Here is a 15,687-nt window from a genome sequence, read left to right as displayed (position 1 = left end):
CACGACCACTTTAAATGGTCAAAATCCCAATTTTAATTGGAAAATGAACACATTATTATGGGTTAATGCCTCAGTACCATTTCTGTGACTATATGTACGATTTCATTGCAATATTGCCGAATCACCATAGGTAAACACACACCATTAAAAGTTTTGACTATTCACATGAGAAATAATATGCAAAATCGAAAAATTATATGTCAAAACAAATAAATATACCCTAGTTTAGACACACACCAAGAGCAAGTATAAGGAGGTTACTTGACCTGTATGTAGGCTTTATTTTTATTATGGAAGGAAACCCCTGCAAAGAAGGGGAAACATACAAAACCTCTACAGAAATCGCCCTGTGAGAGCTAGAGGGCACTCCACGTGGTGCCTTCTATACAACACTGTACTATGTATAATAATACAGCATCCAATGGAATGAGGCGCCATTTTTATTTATGGCTTCCAAGTAAATGCATTAGGTGTAACATAATATGAAATCATTTTTGAAATATGCACACATTATAATTATACGTTTACGAAAAAAAATCTAAAGAATTATGGTACATCCACACGGTCTGGTTTCCTGATGCAGTTTTGGAAGCCAAAATCAGAAGTGGATCATAAACAGAGAGAGAATGTATAAGACTACTTTCACACTCGTGGCAAGCCGTTCCGGCAGGGGAACTGACGGCCCTTATCTGTACTACCATTTGCACACGTGTGCTGGCAGAAGTCCACCCGGCCCCATTCACTATAATGCAAACATGCCAAGAGGCGGCCTGACAAAAAACGCTGCACGCTGCAGTGAATGGGGCCGGACTTCCAGCAGCACACGTGTGATAATGGTAGTACGGATCCGGCAGCTTGCCGGAAATGCTGACCGCAAGTGTGAAAGTAGCCTAAAGGACAGGTATGAGTCTTTTTTTAATTCACTCCTGGTTTTGGCTTCCAAAACTGTATCAAGAAACCTGACCCCGTGGCCGCAGAATTACTTTCTGCTTAAAGAAGAGCATAAAAGGCTCCATCATAGCATAATGACTGACAATACCGTGCTTTGGTACAGAAAAGAGTATGAACATTTTGAATCCTGTGTGGTTGGTGATGATTTCATTACAGTATATACCGTCATTTAAGAGATAATTTCCTATGAGTTCAACAAAAATTTTGGAAAGTTTAGCTATATCAGTGTGTGAATCTATTTCGTACATTTCTCTGTGGACTTGTGGACAAGTGATCTAAACTGAATAGGCGACTGTACAAGATGTATCATACACTTCATGTGCCCTATGATCAGGGCCGGTTTTAGACAAAATGTGGCCCTGGGCAAAATCAAAAGTGGGGCCCAAATCTTGTAATAATGTGCTAAAAACGCAGTCCGACACCTGACACCCCGGCTAGGGTGGCCACTGGCTTCACCCCAGAAAGCCGGACCTCACCGACCACCCCCACCACAATGAAGCCACGCCCCTGCCTCCATGAAGCCATGAAGCCGCAATAAACATTTTGCGGACCCATTGAAGTCAATGGGTCCACAAAAAGATGCGGATGACCAACGGAAGCCATCCGTATGTCATCCGCATCCGTTTTTTTTTGCTGGGAAACCTGTATATATTAAATTTCAAGAATTATAGCCTTCAGTTTTTTGGGGCGGACTGCAAAAAAAAACCTGAAGACACATGGAAACACAACCTACAAAATTTGCGGACAAACGGAGTGGATGTGGATGTAAAAAAACAGGAACATGGATCCGCTATATGCGTACCGCTATATGCGTACCGTAAATAGAGCACGCATCCGTGTGCTAAAACACTAATGTGTGAATATACACATTAAAATGAATGGGGACGTGTGCTGTCCGTGGAGAACACGTACAGCACACGTCCGTGAAACACTGACGTGTGAATGAGGCTTTAGTGAATGTGGGCCATAGTGTTTCTGTTTCTTCATTCTGTCTAGTAACCTAGTGACTGTAATGTCCATGACACATATTTTCTCCATCAGGAACGTGTCAGCCATATATTATCAATCTCTACACAGGCGTCATTTGTCATGTGCAGATAATCATAAAGTCATATAGTGCATATAGTCATGTGAAAATTAAGCTCCATCCGGGGTGTTTTATAGAAGAGAAGTCATCATCTGACCAAACTGGAGTAAAAATAAGGAATTTACACATTTACAAGCAAAGTAATCACTGGTGTGTGTACTGTAATGCTATGACTGTTTTCATGAAGCAATGAAATACGTAAATGGAAAATAATACACTTCGCATTGTACAGTTCAGTAAGATATAGCTAGTGATGAGCGAGTTCCTCAAAATTCTGCTTAGGACAATTGTCCTGAGGACAATTAGTCCGTTGATTGTATTTGGGTCCAATCAAATATGACCCAAATCAAAAAGTGCTCAAATTACCTTCAAACGTTATGGATGAGATATCGGGGTCTCCTACAACTGTAGGTCAGAAAAATGGTCAGAAAAATGTTCCATTTTTGGCAGCAATTTCCTGCTGGCGTGAATACACACCCACTGTCTGCCAGAGACAGACTGGAAGAAAACTTTAAAGTGTACCCCATGTTGTATGCGGGTCCAAATTGACAAAAGACGGGCAACATAAGTAGGCAGGGACAACTGAAGTAGGTGGGACTGCAATACCACAGTGCAGCACAGAATACTGTATCATCTGAGGACGGTAATATAGTTCAGTTGAGGAGGGCACCAGAATATTATTTGCCTAGTCAACGGCTGTGAGGAGGGCTTAAGCAGCCCCCTGGGCATCGGCCCACTGGGAAATTTCCCTATATTGTCTATGGCCAGTCTGCCCATGTAGCCTGCAGTCTTCTGATCTCCCTTCTTCATCTTCCCTGTCTTCTGATCTGAAAAATGTCTGACATCATTTTGAGAAATTTGCCTGAATTTTTTTCCAAAATTTGGATTTGGATTTGAACTGAAATTTTAGAAAAATTGGATCAAATCAATTTTTTTAGGATCAATTCACTCACTCCTAGATATTGAAGACCAAAAGTCATCAAAAATCTATTTAAATTGTAGGGATCACGTGGTTTTAGCACGGATGCATGCTCTATTTTGTCCATGTTTACAAATCCATCACCACCATTATAGTCTATAGGTCAGTGAAAACCATGGATGCAACACAAATGTCTTCTGTGTTTCACAGATCATTAGGAAGAGATGCTTTGAAAAAAAATTTTCAGTTGCAAAGTGTCTGTGAAAAACTAATAACATACAGCAAAAAATGGAAGCACAGACCACACACGGATCTTTCACGGACATCTTCACTGAGGCATCACTGACCAATGTTTCACGGATTTGAGCAAGGACACGGACGTGTGAATAAGGCTTAAAGGATAATCATAACTGTAGTATAAACCATGGGAAATTTGCATGGGTGATTTTCAGAGCAGCAGGGTGTGAATTCTAGACTAAAGCGGTTGTTCAGCCTTAGGGCTCATGCACAAGACCGTATGCCCTCCGAGACATATGGTCCGTTAGCGGGCCATATGTCCCGGAGCGGCATACATCGTGTGCACGGGAGCGCCCAGCATCATAGGTTACAATGATACTGTGCGCATCGGGCCGCCCGCGGGGCTATTGTCCCGCACTCATATGATATTGTGTATTTTTTTCAGAACCCCCTAGCATGGCCGGACCTGCTGTGGTAAGCATACTTACACGGCCCACGCTCCGTTGCTCCACCACAGGCGTCGTAGGTCCCAGGTCTCCCTGGTTAATGTCCTGAGGGGGAGTAACGGAGCCGGACCCAACGGTGGGTATCAGGTAAGTATGTTTCTCTGCACAGGTCCCACAATGCTGGGGTGGGAGTCTGAAAAAAAAAAACATAATTAGCGTGAACAACCCCTTTAAGGCCCTTACACACAACAATTTGCACTGTTTTTTTCATAAATTTTTATGGGGGTTATTTGTGGTGTTTTTTTTTTTTAAAACACCAGTGTGAGCAATTTTTTTCAGCCATATTTTTCTGATTGAGAACGATAGCAAAATGCCAGAAAAATCTGCCACAGCTTCGACATGCAACATTTTTTTTAAAATCACAGACAGACAAAAAAAGCCACTTAATTAACAAAAATAACAGTAGCAAAGAAAAAAAGACAATGCTAGTGTGTCCTGGGCTTCATACATGCCATGGACTTTCATGTAACATCTGAAACTAGTGTATTTACAGCTAAAATGTTCCAAAAATGCATCTGATATAGCAAAGATAAAACACTGAAGGACATAAACAGCAGGCATCCATCATCCATAGATAGTGAATTATGTATACTTTATTAAGTGCACAACTGGAAGTCCACAGTGTCAAGAAGTCTGAATCACGTAATACTGAAAATTAGTCAAGTCAGAGAATGAAATATGTAAAAATAGTAATTCACACAATCCTGAATAGAGGAGATTGGACGGTGGCCATGATTTGCATGCTGCAGGGTAAATATGAAAATATTGGATGCAACGGATGTTCCCTTTAAGCAAACATATTGAAATCAATATCTGCTGTAAAAGCCAATGCAAAACAATATTTCTCTTTATTAAATATATATATATAATTAAAAACGAGAGGCATAAAATAGGAGGTCATGGCAGGGTCCCATGTATAACCCAATGCTCAATGTGATTCGGTGACTGACTGCAGGTTTCGGACTTGGATTCTTTGTGCATTGTGATTTATGAAAAACATTACAATACAGCCAACTGAAATCAATGGGTCCGCAATGTGATGCAGAGTCCGCAGCACGGCGGCGGCACCGCGGTCATGTGAATGCGGCCTCCAAAACACTTGACACTATGACACTTTGTAAATCTGGTACAACTTGAAGTGGATGAAATCCTATACAGCGGGTACAGCCTATAAATAACACTGTTCGGCCCGGTTATTTTCTGACGTTTTCCTTTGTAAGAAAAGTGCATTATTCCAGTACTGCGACATCGTTGTGGATTATCCCTATGCTATGGCATCGCACATTATTTCGGAACTATGACATCATTATATGCATTATCATGTTGCTGCAACATCTATGTACACGTCACTGTGTGCATCTTCTTTATACTGAGACTTCACTAAGTACATTATCTCTGTACTGTGACATAATTGAGTGCATTATCACTTTACTGTGATATCTTTATGAGCATGATCCCACTCCTGTGACATCACTGTTTGCATGATTTATTCCTTGTAACTCTTCTGAGTCACTAATCCCTGTACTGTGACATCACTGTTTGCATGCTCTCTATGCTGTGTAAACACAGTGTGCATTAGAAAAAAAACTGATGCTTACTGGAGACTAGTGTTGAGCGAATTGAAGTATCCGAAGTGGACTTTGATCCGAATTTCAGGGAAAATTCGATTTGCCGCAAATCTGAATTACTTCATGCTTCGTGGTAAAGAATCAATTTTGCCTGAAACGGCGGTAAAATAAAATAAATCATACTCACTTCATCCAGAAGAGGCAGCCGCGGCCATCCTGATTGAAGATCCCATGTGAATTCACGCGGGATCTTCAATCAAGGTGGCTGCAGCGCCTCTTCACACTGAAATCAATAAGTTGAGTATTTTTATTTTTTATTTTTTTACTGATTAACCCCTGAAAGCTCAAATTTTTCATCTCAGATGATCAGTGATGAACGTGGCATCTGAAGGGTTGAATGACGGGGGGCAGCACATTCGCCATTCCCCATCATTGTGCCTGCTACTTACAAAGAAATGCTCTTTGTGACAAAGTAATCCATCACATATCAAATTTTTGGGTGAAATTTAGCAAAAAAGCCAAATCGAAGTTTTGTAAACTTCACTTATCTCCACAGGAGACCAAATTTAACATGAGCAGCCCATGTTCTGAACTCTGAAGGGGCCTCAGGCAGGGAAACTGAATTTACATGTTTTAGCTGGAGTTAGGCCCACTATACAGTAAACATTTTTATGGTGGCCAATTTAGAATCTTCTTTTGCCCATTGTCAGTGGGGTAAATTTATTAAGCTTCCCCCAACATATATGCCAGAAAACTGGTAAACATTACACCGGATGTGCCACAATTACCATGAGGCGTGCACTTCTTAATAAATGTGGTGCATCCAGTCTTGGACTGGCCCACCGGGAGCCGAGGAAATCCTCGGTGGGCCCCCAAACCAGCAAGTGAGCTTCCTTGTTTAGAAGCTGTCTGCGATGAGCTCTGCCCCAGTACACAGTGGGATGCATGCTGCCTGCGATTTATCCTAAATGAGAAGGAGGGCTCCATACCGGCGCTGATTCATTTGTGTAATCAGCACTCCTGGTTAGTAAGGCTGTTTCCACATGATCTGATTTTCATAAAATCGTGGTAAAAACATGGCATTTTGCCACGATTTTATGTAAATTAGATCATGTGGAAACAGCCTTACTGTGACCAGGAGTGCTGATTGGACTAAATGGCACTGACAGCCTCTCCTCCAATGAGGCAGCTCTGCTAGAAGGATTGCTGCCTGTGTGATCAGTCTGGAGCGGAGCCCTGCTGCTGTGAGGGGGAGGATCCTGGCTCAGGACCTGGGGACACAACTAGCAATACAGAGGGCCATGAGGTGAGAAAGGAATCAACATGTATTGTAATTGGTTTAAAAAAGTGCCGGCATGTATGACAGTGTGTGTGTAAGAGTGCCTGCATGTATGAAAGTGTGTGAATGTAAGAGTGCCTGCATGTATGACAGTGTGTGTGTGTATGTAAGAGTGCCGGCATGTATGACAGTGTGTATGTAAGAGTACCTGCATGTATGACAGTGTGTGTATGTAAGAGTGCCTGCATGTATGACAGTGTGTGCATGTAAGAGTACCTGCATGTATGAAAGTGGGTGTATGTAAGAGTGCCTGCATGTATGACAGTGTGTGTGTAAGAGTGCCGGCATGTATGACAGTGTGTATGTAAGAGTACCTGCATGTATGACAGTGTGTGTATGTAAGAGTACCTGCATGTATGACAGTGTGTGTATGAAAGAGTGCCTGCATGTATGAAAGTGTATGTATGTAAGAGTGCCTACATGTATGAAAGTGGGTGTATGTAAGAGTGCCTGCATGTATGACAGTGTGTGTGTAAGAGTGCCGGCATGTATGACAGTGTGTATGTAAGAGTACCTGCATGTATGACAGTGTGTGTATGTAAGAGTACCTGCATGTATGAAAGTGTGTGTATGTAAGAGTGCCTGCATGTATGAAAGTGTATGTATGTAAGAGTGCCTGCATGTATGACAGTGTGTGTATGTAAGAGTGCCTGCATGTATGAAAGTGTATGTATGTAAGAGTGCCTGCATGTATGACAGTGTGTGTATGTAATACTGCCTGCATGTATGACAGTGTGTGTATGTAAGAGTACTTGCATGTATGAAAGTGTGTGTATGTAAGAGTGCCTGCATGTATGAAAGTGTATGTATGTAAGAGTGCCTACATGTATGAAAGTGGGTGTATGTAAGAGTGCCTGCATGTATGACAGTGTGTGTGTGTAAGAGTGCCGGCATGTATGACAGTGTGTATGTAAGAGTGCCTGCATGTATGACAGTGTGTGTATGTAAGAGTGCCTGCATGTATGACAGTGTGTGTATGTAAGAGTGCCGGCATGTATGACAGTGTGTATGTAAGAGTACCTGCATGTATGACAGTGTGTGTATGTAAGAGTACCTGCATGTATGAAAGTGTGTGTATGTAAGAGTGCCTGCATGTATGAAAGTGTATGTGTGCCGGCATACATACATAATTCCTCTGGGTAGCCATCTTATATGCTTCTGGCCTATGTAAAAAACTGTGAACTCTCATCTTCATGAAGCCTGGGTCGCCTATGATCTAGATGGACACTTTTATTACCACTACTCTTTGAGGCCAGCAATTAAAGGTCATAAAGGCTATACCAGGCCCAGCTCATCCTGTCCTGTAAGATAAGATCAGCTCGCTGTCAAGCCTGGCTGGAGCGTGACGTCATTAATTTCCAGGTCTGGTTTGAGGAGAGCTAATAGCCCTTAATTAGCTCTGGGCATAAAACCAGTCCACTTTCATATTTCATTTATGAAACAACTTATGCCCTTTCTGACACCAGATCCAGGCTCTACAGAGTATTGTGGTTAATTGGGTATCAAATATGACTAGAGGATGTGATTCCTTAGCTGACCTATGGGTGGTAGAAGAACTACAGGTCCCAGCATTACCGTGTGTGGTCTCATTCTGTAGGTAAATAAATAAGGATCGCAAATATGTATTCTGTATAACAATATGCCGATGTATCAAGGAGATACGGGCTTAAGTATAATCCTCATTGTAGGAACTGAACTTTGATGGGGTCATAAAACACTTGGGGGCAATCCCTAGGATTGACAGTCACTCTGCTGCCATTGGCTGACAGGAGTAAGTCTCCTGCCCATGGCAGAGTTCATAAAAACCCATGCACAAGGACAGAGGACTGAGACCCATGGAACATCACCAGACACTGAATTGGACATTGACGGCAGATCCCTGTATCAGAAGAACTTTGAGGGTCTCCCCTGATACATACTGAAAAGGGGTTTGCAAGGATTCAAAAAGGACATATGAACGACCATCTGAAACACTCCAGAGAAACTAAGTATTCTTTCATCTTTTTCCCTTTCATTTGAACTGTCGTGATTATTTATATTGTTATTATTATTCTGTAGATTTATAGTCATTTTCATTAGATTTGTATGCACTGCTTTTTACCGCTTATTAAAGATTATAAAATCTAAGTGGCCAAGTCTTCCATATTCTAAGCTGCTGAACAACGTACCTTGCCTTTGAAGAGACGTTACCAGGTAGTTAGTTACATTGCATTTAGGAATTGTAGTTGGGGGTGATTGACTGCGGTTGGTCAGTAAGTGATATCCGGTTCATCCACTGATCTGTGTGATAGTGAATGACCCGGATAGTCGGCTCGTGGACCGGGAACCCACGTGGTGGCAGTTACCGAAGTGTAGTGGGGGGGTGTTAGCCGAGTGGTAATACCCCGGTCACGTGAGGTCTCTGTGTGTGCGCAGACTCCGTCACAGACCACTACGTCAGAGCTGTGGGATCCGGAGCGGTCGGATCCATCGTTCGTGACAGTATGTATGTAAGAGTGCCTGCATGTATGACAGTGTGTGCATGTAAGAGTGCCTGCATGTATGACAGTGTGTGTATGTAAGAGTGCCTGCATGTATGACAGTGTGTATGTAAGAGTACCTGCATGTATGACAGTGTGTGTATGTAAGAGTGCCTGCATGTATGACAGTGTGTGTGTGTGTGTGTGTGTGTGTAAGAGTGCCTGCATTTATGAAAGTGTGTGTATGTAAGAGTACCTGCATGTATGAAAGTGTGTGTATGTAAGAGTGCCTGCATGTATGAAAGTGTGTGTATGTAAGTGCCTGCATGTATGACAGTGTGTGTATGTAAGTGCCTGCATGTATGAAAGTGTGTGTATGTAAGAGTGCCTGCATGTATGACAGTGTGTGTATGTAAGAGTGCCTGCATGTATGACAGTGTGTATGTAAGTGCCTGCATGTATGAAAGTGTGTGTATGTAAGAGTACCTGCATGTATGACAGTGTGTGTATGTAAGAGTACCTGCATGTATGAAAGTGTGTGTATATAAGAGTGCCTGCATGTATGAAAGTGTGTGTGTAAGAGTGCCTGCATGTATGACAGTGTGTGTATGTAAGAGTACCTGTATGTATGACAGTGTGTGTATGTAAGAGTGCCTGCATGTATGACAGTGTGTGTATGTAATACTGCCTGCATGTATGACAGTGTGTGTATGTAAGAGTGCCTGCATGTATGAAAGTGTGTGTGTAAGAGTACCTGCATGTATGAAAGTGTATGTATGTAAGAGTGCCTGCATGTATGACAGTGTGTGTATGTAAGAGTGCCTGCATGTATGAAAGTGTATGTATGTAAGTGCCTGCATGTATGACAGTGTGTGTATGTAAGAGTGCCTGCATGTATGAAAGTGTATGTATGTAAGAGTGCCTGCATGTATGACAGTGTGTGTATGTAATACTGCCTGCATGTATGACAGTGTGTGTATGTAAGAGTGCCTGCATGTATGAAAGTGTGTGTGTAAGAGTACCTGCATGTATGAAAGTGTGTGTATATACGAGTGCCTGCATGTATGACAGTGTGTGTATGTAAGAGTGCCTGCATGTATGAAAGTGTGTGTATGTAAGAGTGCCTGCATGTATGACTGTGTATGTAAGAGTGCCTGCATGTATGAAAGTGTATGTATGTAATACTGCCTGCATGTATGAAAGTGTGTGTGTGTGTGTGTGTGTAAGAATGCCGGCATGTGTAGAAGTATGTGTGTAACAGAGTTCTGGTACTGTATCTATACAAACAGCTTGGTTCTGTTACTGCATCTATGCACAGAGCTTGGTTCTGTTCCCATATCTATACATACAGTTTGGTTCTGTTACTGTATCTATACACACAGCTTGGTTCTGTTACATAGTAACATAGTATATAAGGCCGATAAAAGACATTTGTCCATTCAGTTCGGCTTGTTATCCTGCAAGTTGATCCAGAGGAAGGCAAAAAAAAAAAACACTGTGAGGTATCCTGGTATCCTCTTCTATGTTTGTGTACAAACCTTCTTTCCTCCAGACGCAGAGGATGTCCCCTCGTCACAGTCACAGTCCTGGGGATAAACAGATGATGGGATAGATCTCTGTACTGACCCCTGATATATTTATACATAGTAATTAGATCTCCCCTCAGTCGTCTTTTTTCTAAAGTGAATAACCCTAATTTTGATAATCTTTCCGGGTACTGTAGTTGCCCCATTCCAGTTATTACTTTAGTTGCCCTCCTCTGGACCCTCTCCAGCTCTGCTATGTCTGCCTTGCTTACAGGAGCCCAGAACTGTACACAGTACTCCATGTGTGGTCTGACTAGTGATTTGTAAAGTGGTAGGACTATGTTCTCATCATGGGCATCTATGCCCCTTTTGATGCAAGCCATTATCTTATTGGCCTTGGCAGCAGCTGCCTGGCATTGGTTTTACAGCTTAGTTTGCTGTTCACTAACATTCCTAGGTCCTTTTCCATGTTAGTGTTACCCAGTGTTTTACCATTTAGTATGTACAGATGACTTGCATTATTTCTTACCATGTGCATAACCTTACATTTGTCCGTGTTAAACCTCATATGCCACTTATCTGTCCAAGCCTATCCAGATCCATCTGTACCAGTATACTGTCCTCTTCCGTGTCAATTACTTTACACAGTTTATTGTCATCTGCAAAAATTGATATTTTACTGTGCAAGCCTTCTACAAGATCATTAATAAATATATTGAAGAGAATAGGGCCAAATACTGTCCCCTGAGGTACTCCACTAGTGACAGTGACCCAATCTGAGTATGTACCGTTAATAACCACCCTCTGTTTTCTTTCACTGAGCCAGTAACTTACCCACATACAGGCATTTTCTCCCAGTCCAACCATTCTCATTTTATATACTAACCTTTTATGCGGTACAGTGTCAAATGCTTTGGAGAAGTCCAGATATACGACATCCATTTATTCGCCGCTGTCAAGTCTAGAACTTACCTCCTCATAGAAACTGATTAAATTAGTTTGACATGACCGATCCCTCATAAAGCCATGCTGATATGGCATTATTTGCTTATTTTCCTTGAGGTGCTCCAAGATAACATCTCTTAGAAAACCTTCAAACTGTTTACCCACGACAGATGTTAAACTTACCGGCCTATAGTTTCCGGGCTCTGTTTTTGGACCCTTTTTGAATATTGGCACTACATTTGCTATGCGCCAATCCTGTGGAACACTCCCTGTCAGTATAGAGTCCGCAAATATCAGAAATAAGGGTCTTACTATGACATTACTTAATTCTCTTAGGATACGGAAGTGTGTGCCATCTGGTCCTGGCGATTTGTCTATTTTATTCTTTTTAGGATGCCTCTGTACTTCTTACTGGGTCAGACAGGACACTTTTAATGGGGAATTAACTTTTGCATTCTGCATTTCATCTGACAGTTTATTTTCTTCAGTGAATACAGTGGAGAAAAAAATATTTTATAGTTTTGCTTTTTCCTCATCGCTCTCTGGAACTCCCCCCTCATTACTCGGTAGAGTGCAGACACCTTCAGATTTATACTTTTTACCATTTATATAATTGAAAAATATTTTAGGGTTAGTTTTGCTCTCTTTGGCAATTAATCTCTCGGTCTCTAGTTTGGCTGCTTTTATTAGTTTTTTACATATTCGATTTTTTTCTTATAGTTTTTCAGTGCTTCCTCGCCACCCTCCTGTTTTAGTGATTTATATGTTTCTTTTTGTCATTTATTGCTTTCTTTACAGTTCTATTTATCCACATTTTTTTTCTTGTTCCTTAACCTTTTATTCCCGTAAGGTATGTACCTCTCACAATTAGATTTTAGGATGCTTTTAAAATTATCCTATTTTGTGGCGGTATTTTTATTTTTGAGGACTTTGTCCCAGTTAGTTAGGCCTATGGCCTCTCTTAGATGGCTAAATTTAGCTTTTTTGAAGTTTGGTATTTTTGTTCCTCCCTGAAGAAACACTCTTTTGAATGATAATTGGAAGGTTATTACTTTATGGTCACTATTTCCCAGGTGTCCCTCGACCTGCACATCTGTTGTTCTGTCAGGTCTATTGGTTAATACTAAGACCAGTTTGGCCATCCCTCTAGTTGGGTCCTGAACCAGTTGGGAAAGGTAATTGTCTTTGGTTATTGCCAAGAACCTGTTTCTTTTATGAGATAAACAAGTTTCAGTTTCCCAGTCTATATCTGGGTAGTTGAAGTCCCCCCTAATAACCACCTCATTATGATTTGCCGCCTCATCTATCTCGTTTAGTAGCAGATTTTCTGTGGACTCTGGTATATTAGGTGGTTTATAATAAACTCCTATTAGTAATTTATTATTGTTTTTGCCTCCATGTATTTCTACCCATAGTGACTCCACATGTTCATGTCCATCACTTATATCTTCCCGGAGTGTGGGCTTTAGACAGGACTTTACATAAAGGCAGACCCCGACCTCTCTCCGGTTTTGGTGATCCTTTCTAAACAGACTGTAACCCTGTACATTAACTGCTCAGTCATAGCTATCATCCAGCCATGTCTCAGTTATTCCCACTATGTCACAGTCCTCCTCACACATCACTAATTCCAGTTTCCCAGTTTTATTAGTCAGGCTTCTGGTATTAGTATACATACATTTAAGACGTTTATGTATATTTTGTACCCTACACTTTTCCTTCTGAGCTGTTCTAGTCCCTCCTTCCATTTCTCCCCCATCCCATTACCTTGCCCCAGTCTCTATATGCACTATCTTCCCATCCTATAACGTAATTACCCCCCCCCCCCCAGTCCCTAGTTTAAACACTCCTCCAAACTTCTAGCCATCTTCTCCTGCTACACAGCTGCCCCTTCCCCATTGAGGTCCAGCCCATCCCTACAATAGTCGTCCCAGTTCTCCAGGAACCCAGACCCCTCCTTCCTACACCAGTTCTTGAGCCACTTGTTAACCTCCCTAATCTCCCACTGCCTTTCTTGTGTGGCTCGTGGTACCGGTAGTATTTTGGAAAATACTACCTTTGAGGTCCTTGCCCTAAGCTTTTGACCTAAATCCCTAAAATCATTTTTAAGGACGCTCCACCTACCTCTAACTTTGTCATTGGTTCCCATATGGACCATCACTGCTGGATTTTCTCCAGCCCCTCCCAGTAATGTGTCAACCCGATCCACGATGTGTCGAACTCGAGCGCCAGGAAGACAACACACCGTTCGACAATCCCGGTCTTTGTGACAGATTTCCCTATCTGTACCCCTAATAATACTGTATATTTGCAGCTTGGTTCTGTTACTGTATCTATACACACACAGCTTGGTTCTGTTACTGTACCTATACATGCAGCTTAATTCTGTTACTGTATATATACACGCAGCTTGGTTCTGTTACTGTATCTATACACACACAGCTTGGTTCTGTTACTGTACCTATACATGCAGCTTAATTCTGTTACTGTATATATACATGCAGCTTGGTTCTGTTACTGTATCTATGCACAGAGCATGGTTCTGTTACTGTATCTATACACGCAGCTTGGTCCTGTTACTGTATCTATACACGCAGCTTGGTCCTGTTACTGTATCTATACACGCAGCTTGGTTTTGTTACTGTATCTATACACGCAGCCTGGTTCTGTTACCTTATCTAAGTACAGAGCTTGGTATTGTTATGGTATCTAAGTACTTAGCTGGACGGGGGTGCCTGAGTTCACATTTTTGAGGCCAAACTACAGGTATGCTTTTAAAAAAAAAAAAAAACACAAACTCACCATCCTGATCACTATTTGATCCAGCACCAATACTCTGTTCTCTCCTGTTCTCTCTGCCAGGCTGCAGCTGGGACATAGTGTTTTGGCTGCCGCAGTAAAATGCCTGTGTACCACATTTGACTGCTGTACCTAATCATTGGCCTCAGTGGTGTACAGCACCAAGGCTAGTGATTAGCTGCAGCAGTCATGTGCGCTATTACACTACAGCTTCCTATATAAAGGATTAGTTTAAAGGATTAGTGTATTGTTGGTGGAACCCAGGTTCGGCCAACAGTGTAATGTGTAAGGAGCTCCTGACTCTCCCCCCACAGATCATTAAATTAATATTCTCACCGATCCTTATGTTCTCCCTAAGCCTTATGCAGAAGTGTCTGGCAATAGCTTTCTCTACTCTCCCTATTGAATATCCATTCAGCCAAATCGAATGCATAAGTGTTTGGGGGAGCCTAGAGGAATTTGGGATAGATAGATAGATAGATAGATAGATAGATAGATAGATAGATAGCTGTCAGCCGAATGCTCGTTCAGCCGAAAAGCTATTGAATGTGTATGGCCACCCTTAGGCTCAGGACAGTGGCTGAATGCAGCTGTGAAGTGCCAAATCCAAGCATGTCATTGTATTGGTATCATGCACATGGATATGCCTGGATTTGACACATCACTGCTGCAGCTAATCATTGTTAACTGTAGACCACTGAAGACAGTGAATGGCTGCAGTGGTCACATGCTGTATCCAGGCACATGACAACTGCTGTTTGCAAAGATAGTGGAAGGACCACTGGACCAGCAACGTATAGAATGGCACTGAAGTAAGGGATGAGTTTATGATTTTTTTTAATTTTAGGACATTCTAGGGTTTTTCCAAGATTTTTAATTATATCGGACAACCCCTTTAATATCCAGTGTGATACCATCAAAGGCCACCTGTAATTGACAAGTTGCTCGGTCATCTGAAATCACTAGGGTATGGCCAACTTTACATGTTATAGGCAAATGTGAGTATCTGAATCAGGGTGAACAGAAGCAGACCATGGTTGCTGTGCAGAAGATATTTGTAGATACTTTTTTGCTGCATCGAGATTTTCGTCATGTTCACCCTCTATGAATTATGAAGCAAGAGTGCTACCAGATTCTAAATTCTTGTGACTGCTGAGCCTGTTTTATATTGTGTTACATTACATAGCATTACTGAATGTAGCTGGAGAAATCAGATAGGCAGACATTATGGAAAGCCTCAGCTCATGCATCAACCCAAGCTACCATTATGAAGGAACGGGATCTACAGCTGGAATAAGAACAGAGGGCGAGCAGGATATGAGCTGACAGATAACTTGCCTGCCAATGCTGA

The sequence above is a fragment of the Bufo gargarizans genome, chromosome 4 (assembly GCF_014858855.1).
Source record: "Bufo gargarizans isolate SCDJY-AF-19 chromosome 4, ASM1485885v1, whole genome shotgun sequence".
NCBI lineage: Eukaryota > Metazoa > Chordata > Amphibia > Anura > Bufonidae > Bufo > Bufo gargarizans.
The sequence above is the reverse complement of the archived record's forward strand: the minus strand, read 5'-3'. Positions refer to the sequence as shown.